Below are 8,494 nucleotides of genomic sequence, written 5' to 3' on the forward strand. Positions count from 1 at the left end.
CTACTGACATTGATTAGACTGCTGATACTGGTTTGTCTCTTGAGAAAGTGAGGCTACTAATTGATTAGCTTTTACACTGCGTTTGTGTTTTCTTTTCTTCCAAATTTTTCTGCATTGTTTCTAAATGATTTCTAGTTTCCAAAATGTGAAGCTTAAAAATGGACAAGCTGCTGTGATTTCTTGGTGTGACAAAATTTCTATTTTCCTCTCACGTTTCAGTGATCTGGTCAAGGAATATGTGACTCCTTGAAAAAGATAATAGGATGTTTGTTGGCCAAGAAAGCTAACTGGATAAATAGAAGATACTAGCACAAAATTATGAGAAATTTGAATTTCAAATCTCTTAAACTTTAGTGGTGACAGTACCATTAAAGAAGAGGTTTTTAAGGCAAGGAGTTAAAACTGACATTTTATGTGTAAAACACTTTTTCTCAGTTGAGAGACTCGGAAACAAGACTTGTCTTGTATACTATATGATGACACATAGGGCTTGGGGAAAATAATCAGTTTTTTTTTCTCAGTTCTATAGAAATTATCTTATCTTGATCTTAATTATGAATTAATTGCATGTACTCCATGTTTTAGTTGCATACTAGACTAATGACTAATGATGATCTTAAGGATTTTTCTAACTTTTTGTAAGCTTCATAAGAATCTTTTTCCTAGAAATCTGTTGCCAATATTTAGTGTAATTTGTACTTTGGAAAGTTTCCTTAGACTGAAAAGGTTAAACTTCATTATTTTCTAAACCTAACTTTCCATCCTCTAAAGATGTATGTGTAAGTATTAAGAACAGAATGTCTGATTGTTGCTTTTTTAACATATACTGCATACAGAGAGAAAATTTCAAAGTGCCATGTCAGTTATACAAATGACTAATCCCTCATTCAGAAATTGGATTAAGCCAGTTTTGTATGTACACTCTAGGCAGTCAGGGCAGTTACATAGAATTAAAAGAGAACCTCTATGGGAGTCATATAAATGAAATATAATGGACAGCTGCAATTAGGTGTTTCATGGGATAGTTACTATGAATCACCATCATGCCCAAATGGCTGGCATCTCTAACCATGTTACTTACAAGCAGTTCCTGATGACTTGACCTGCTTTGTATCAACACAATGATATATATCCCCCTTGAGCTTCACTTTCCAAAATGTGCCTCCTATACACCATATCCCCCCCTCACCTATTTCCATTTCAACATCTAGCATATTTCCCTGAAGGCGACATGAAACTTGGCCATAACTAATTGCTAAAACTAATACATAGTGGCAGCAAAAAGTCATTAGCTGGTGCAAATTTGGCTGGGGATCTGCAATGTTGGTTATAATCCACACCTTGGTTACGACATGAATTCTGTTAAGCATGAGAGAAGCCAAAAATCATCAACTGGGGGGGCTAGTCCCATAAGCAAAAGGCAAGTCAATGTGATTGATACAAACTACCCTTCCCTCTCTAACCCTGTACCTATTTAGAAAGTCCTTTGTTTAATCCTGTATTGCCCAAGGCTACAGGCAGTAGATCAAGTTTAATAAGGAGCCCACTTTCAATTTGTAATGCCCTCTTTATACAGCAAAATAGTATCAGAGAAAGAACTCTAGGCAGAAGGTCAGGAAACCTAGGACCAATCCAGGGCATTTCAAGCCCACAAGATTTTAGTGAGTGCTGACCATATGAAGATACATGTGTTCATGAAAGCTGGCTGTGATAAGACATGTCCTTTAACCATGAGGAGCTTCCACCAGTCAATAGGAAACTGATTAAATTTTATTTTCATTTTATAACATTTATTTCCTAAATTTAAGGAAAATTAGGGAACATGGCAGGGAGGAATGAGAGAACAAAGAAAGGAATTAATTAATATGACATTTCTTCTGCTATGTCTCTTCTTCAATCCTTTCCCTCCAAGCTTCTCAGGAAAGAGCTAAACTGTGAGCAAAATTAGCAGCTGCTTTCATGGTGTGATTTAAAAGGACATCAAAAAAAGAAAAACCAATTCTACAAACCAAAAATCTCTCTCTTCCATTGGTCTGCCACAGATTCTTTATGTTAGTATCAAGTAATAATAATAATAATAATAATAATGAAATTAAGGAACTGTAGGGGCTTTATTAAAATACTTACTGTTCTCTATGAGGCACAGTTCATCATAAAATTATCAAACTCTTATGTAAGCCTGTAAGAGATTGGGCAAATAGCCTTGCAAAGCGGCTAAAGGAAAGTGGACAGAAGATATTGATAGCAGAGAGGGATTTGGGGAGATGGTACCTGAATGGGAAAATCTGGATAGAGTTATTCAGTAAGGGAACTAGACCATCAATAGAACCTGAGGAACCTGAGATTCTTGGCCGTAAAATGCCAGAATTTAAGAGGAATTATGAGTAAATGGATGAGGAAACTTGTCATCATATTACTATTTCACGAAATTCCTTAAAGCCAATCCTCCCATAAATGTTCACTTCAGGGAAATAGCTCCATTCTTTAAAATCTCCCATGTATGATTGTAAAACTTTCCATGAGATTCTATGATAAAGTGATATTCTCATTTAGCAGTTTGATTTTTTTCAAGGACTCATTCATCCATTCATTCAGCAACATATTTGTATTAAGTGCCTAATATGGCTTTGCCATATTCTGAGATAAAATAGTAAACAATAAAAAGAAAGTCGCTTCCCACATGGGGTTTATGGTCTAGTGGAGACAAACTAGTAAACAGGATAATAAAAGAGTAAAACCAAGATATGGAGATGAAACCTCATGTGCTGAGAAACTACAGAGGTGGAGCACCAGATCAATTGCAGAAGAGACCAAAAGGCTTCCCGAGGGTGGTTGCATGTCAGTTAAGTGCTGAAAAGGTGTAAAAAAGCAAAAGGAGAGAGATAAAGATAGTCAAGTGTTCTGGGCAGAGAAAACAGTATGTGTGGAGAAGAACAACAAGAGAAAGCACAGCACAGTTAGTGAAGGAAGTCACTTTGTCCTGCGAGCAGAGTTTGAGGTGTAGGGGGTTCAGAGATGACACTAGCTTGGAGGATGGGTTCCAGAACATGAAGAGCCTCACAAGCCATGCTAGCATGGTTAGCCATGCTAACCCCCATGCTCACAAGGGGGTTGGACTTTAAAGAGCATTGGGGAGCCAGTGAAGGATCCCAAGCAAGTAAGTAACATAACTTTTTAGGAAGCAATTCTGGAAGTGTGGAGACCTGGATGTGGCAGGGTATGGAATCAGGCTGACATATAACAAGAAATCAATAAATACATCTAGAATTAATGCAATCATGAGCAAACAAATAAATGATACAAGCAAAAGAAGTCCACCTTGGAGAAGGTAAGCAGACAGGTGCAGCAGCATTAAGGGAAGCTACTTCTACAAAAATTGAAGGAGTAAAAGAAAATAAGAAAATAGAATAATAACAGGCTTATAGGTGATAGGTGTGTGTGTTCTGTAAGCAATAGGAAAGAGTTCAACATGCTTGGGGGCTGAAAATGAGACTTCAGGATCACAGAGAAAAGAGAGTGGACACCCATGAACAAGATGGAGAAAATTTCTTCCTCTGAGATTTGAAGAAAATAGAATTGGTGAGGGGACAAGTATGGGAGCAGGGGTGACAGGAATGTGCATTTTCATGACTCTGTTTTTTCTAGGAAGCAAAAGACAGTCACTGATTAAACATGAAAGGCCTAGAGCAACACAGTATGAGAAAAGGGGTAAGATTTGCAGTATGTGCTTCAGGAAAACAATGTTGCTTAGAATAGTGAGGAAAAGTATTGCCAAGGGGAATGTGGGTTCAATTAGGGTTGGAAACCAATTTCTAACTGTTGATCCTCTCAGAAAAGGACAGATCTGGAAGACACCAAACTTTTTGAGGCTATCCATGGGGGAAGTTCAAAAGACATAGTCCTGGGGACAAGCTAGGCTATTCAAAATATTGGATAATCAGTTTAAACATAGCAACCCACACAGATTACCTTGAAGCTAGCCGATGAGGTTGGGAAGAATAAGCTAAGATGCCAACACTGGAAATGGGGCAAACACAGATGGAATGAGTAGGCAAAGGGTCAGAGTCTGAGCAGTGCAGAAGAGAACAAAGCCTGTGGGCAGTAGAGGCTTGATTCAGGAGAATGCATTTTGTAAACACAATTATTTGGCTGCTATGTTCATTTTGCCTATGGTTAGGTGAGTTCCACCTAAGTCCAGACAGGACATTTACAAGGGTATGTGTGGATTCAGGATGCTTGATTTTTTCTAGCAATCTCCCTGAGCCTGGAATAAGAACAAAGAAATCAAGGAGTTGAAAAAACTCAAGATTTGGTTTTAACTGGACAGTAATGTTGGAAAATCAACCAACACAATGATCCAGGCAAGATTTAAAAAAAAAAAAAAAAATGTAGTGTTGACAGGAGTCTGCTGATAGACCAAAGAATGGGGGACTGAATGGCTGTGGAATGAGTAGAAGAAAGGGAGTGAAAAGGGTGCTTATATCTACCGAAAAGGCAATCCCATGTCCCAAAACAGTTTTTCAAATCAAATCTGGAAATGAGTAATATGTACACTGCAATTGAAGATTTTGCTGTACATGAGCAGTTAGAATAATGAAGGTAGAAAAAGCGAATGATGCCGTGTCCCATATTCAGTTCATACTTCCCAGTTCATCAGAAAAGAATGTTAAGCTATGAAAAAGATAAAATTATGTGTATTTTCAGTGAGCATCCAGAAGAGTATGTCTGGAGCAGAAAGTGAGTAAGTTTCACAAATAAAACAGAGACATTTCAATAAGGCCCTTCTACATGAATGGCTGCCTTTTGTCACTAGCCCCTGAGGCACTACAAACCTGAGATGCAAATCAGAAATTAACTATCATTTTCATGGTACTTTGCTGTCTACAACTCACTTTGTCTTCTACCATGTTCAGTGATCCTCAGGGTAACCCTGTGAGAAAGAAATAGTGGCGCCTCCTTCCTCATGATAAAGAAGTAGAAACTAGCACTAGCAGATCCCTTAAGAAGATGTTCTTCTGGCCCAAACTTCCTCTTCCATAATGCCACACAGTATGAGTAAGACAAGCTTTACATCAGCATATAAAGATGGAGGAAAAAAAAAAAAAGAGATTTCCTGCCAGGCAGAAACATCAACTGCTAAACTTCAGACCTTGCATGAACAAGTGGTAAGAATAATAGTTTTGGTTTCCTGGTGTCATACATGAATACATCTATAGTATTTAATAAGTTATGAAATTACATTGCTTTTATGAGGAAATGTTATCTCTTTTATCACTCGATAATTTGTGTAAGCATAAGTCTATAGACTTGGCAGAATTCATAATGACCCCTATGCCCACGACTAAGGCTCAATTGCCGTTTATTACTTACAAGAGATTCCTTGCTGCTTTTCTATTACATCATTTAAAATATTGATCTTAAGTCATTACCCATACGATCATGAATCAAGCTTTTTATGTTTACATGCTGCCACTGAAGCCACTGATCCAACAGTATCATAATATGAAATTTAAAATGTTACAACTCCCTAAGGAAATGTGCTGAAACCAGTTGGACATACTTTGAATTATTTGTTTGGTTAATTATCAGTGGTTCAAAGTGAGCCACTGTAAAAGGTTTCTCAGTAAATTGCTTTCAAAGCCTTGCAGTTTGTAGGCATTATACTTCTCTTACATGCCACACAAGGTTCTCTTTGTTTATTGCCCTGTGTGTTACACGTATTCTAGCACTTTTCACTAATGGTTTGTATGAAGCCCTGGTTCATTATTGGACTGCCCCGATAACTTAAATAGTCCTCCAGTCCTCTCAGAAGGGGTTTGAATTTGAATGCAAGACCTTTACCATCATGATAAACATACCCATCAGGTCACCATGGATGAAGAAGTTAAACATGCAAGTCTCCAAGTCCTTATTACCCAATAGCTTTCTTAAAGCTTCCAGGGCCAAACTGACATTACCACATCACATGACTGTTGCATCCCTTATTATCTTACTATCTTCTCTTAATATCTGTGGCAATTAAGATCTTATCCAGTGTGTCTGGAGGAAAGGTGACCTGGATGAGACTTCCGAAGATGTTATCTGATGCAGGCAGTGAAGCTCTAATGAAAATCCTGAGGAAAGCATACTATTGACCAAAAGATATTAAGTCTTTGTTCCAGGGAGAAGATGAGATTGTTTGGATTTTTATTTCATGTTTTGTTTTTAACGTATGCGAGGTGATTTGTGCCATGTCAGCTCGTCTATGCTGGAGCTATGATTTTCAGAATTCCGTTGAAAGTTCCAAGTCCCTGTGAACCACGAGAGATATTTAGGGTGATAGCTGAAAGGTGGAAAGAAGAAGCAGCCATATCCTTTTACACCGCGAAGGTCAACATCAGACACGGGGTGTCATTTCAACTGTGGTGTGTTGTTTTCTGCCCAGCTGACTCACCCAGTCTAAGTGGATCTCAGCCAGCCTGCAGCAACTCCAACGACCACCAGCTCTCCTCCTGCAGCTTCCCCCGACCCTAGGGTGTGTACAGCTCCTGTGGCCACAATAGCACTCTCTCTCCATCTAGTTTCTCTGACTATTAGGCCAGCTCCATGAGCTGGGCTCCATGAGCCGGGCTCCATGAGCTCCATGATTTGGGCTCCACCATGAAGGACGCTAGTAGTCTCACTCAAGTCACCAGCAGCGCTGACGTCAAGGCTTGGTGGTGGCAAGAAACCTACATGGGATCCAGCTTCCCTCGTGGCTACAAATTTGTCCTGACCCTCACCGATTTCACCATCTTCCCTCCTTGCTGGCCTGCCCTGCTGACCTCAGGCCCAGCATCCAATGTAGAAAAACAGCTTATATAAACTCTTTGACAAGTTCCTACAAATGTGTACAGTCAAATCCCTATGATAAACCCCCAAGTCTTTGTTACTCCTAGTGGCTCTGTTTCTCTGATCTAAACTTGACTAATAAAATATGCATATCTGGTGCACTCAGGACAATAATTTCTACCAAAATATGCTTCAACAACCTAGCTCATGTGACCCACTAAAATTTGGAGTAGTCAAGGAGAAAATTCCACATTTATTGTTTTAAATTGATATTTTGAAGTTTCTATCCTTTCAAATAATTTTATTTAAAAAAAGTTTTCTATTAGCAAACTATAAACAATATAAAATTATTGGAACTTAAGATTACCTCCAGAACACCATTCTAAAAGCAACATTCATGCAAAAATTAATTCAGTCATAAGAGAATGATGTTCTTAATTAGTACATGGATGAGTTTTGCAATCCAAACCATTGAAAAAAATTCCTAATTATGACTTCATAAAGAATTAATTCTTATATTGGGGAAAATAAGAGAATTCATTAAAGTCATTCCAAGCACTGGAAGACTATTTAAGTTGTCAGGGCAATATCTCGTACTGAAGACACTTCCTGTAGATAAGTGAAACCAGCAACAGAGCTAGTAAAATTATTTATGAATATGAATGTTCTCCCCAATACATTTTCCCATACAAGCTACTAATTTCATTTACATCACATATTTAGTTCCCTTCTACTTTTCACTACCTCACAAAGGAAGGAATGTCCTGGTGTAAATTCAAAGGAAGACATGTTCATAATTGCTAGAATCTTTCCAAGTTTAAAAGGCAAAGCTGAAAGTTTGATACATCTTCCATAATTCTAGTTTTGTTTCTGTCCCCATATTACTTGAATATGTAGAATCAATGGGACATTTAACGTCTGAGTCATTCTGTGCTCCCTAGTAATTCAAGTGTGCGCGAGGCATGTTTGCTGTTGCTACAAGAGATTCAACGACAATAAAGATCCAACCCCTGCCTGAAATTCAGTAAAATGCATAAGAAGGATGTTGGCCTATGTCAAGACTTCAGAGAGAACTTACTCTAAAGTAGGAAATTGAAAGAAAGCACAAAGGATGTTGATATCTTGCTCTTACCAAAGAACTAATGTTCTCTTTAAGCTTATTTATTTATTTATTTATTTTGAGAGAGAGAGAGCACATGTGAGTTGGGAGGGGCAGAGAGAGGCTGAGAGAGAGAGAGAATTCCAAGCAGGTTCTGCACTGACAGCACAGGGCTCGAACCCACAAACCGTGAGATCATTACCTGAGCTGAAATCAAGAATCGGATCCATCCAAGTATCCCTACTCTTGTGAAAGAAGTAAAGGAGCAGAAGAGAAATGGATGTTAAAGGAAAGAGTCCACAGGACGGAATGCTGTGTGTACCTAAAAATTGTACTACTTATGTGTATGTTACCTAGAAATTGTATGGACAGCTCTGGTGTCCACAAAAGCTGCATGTGTTTTTTATGTAAACCCCTCAACTAAGGCCTCTGTGTAACCTTCAGTAAAGCCTGTATTTGTGGCAAATATTGTATTCAAGTGGACTCTACTGGAGAAAACTTGCAAAGGTATTTATTTCCCATTGGATCACATGAAGTCTATTCTAAATAAGTAGGTCTATTCTAAATAAGTCTAACTTTTTTTTA

The sequence above is a fragment of the Panthera onca genome, chromosome A1 (genome assembly GCF_046562875.1).
Source record: "Panthera onca isolate mPanOnc1 chromosome A1, mPanOnc1 haplotype 2, whole genome shotgun sequence".
NCBI lineage: Eukaryota > Metazoa > Chordata > Mammalia > Carnivora > Felidae > Panthera > Panthera onca.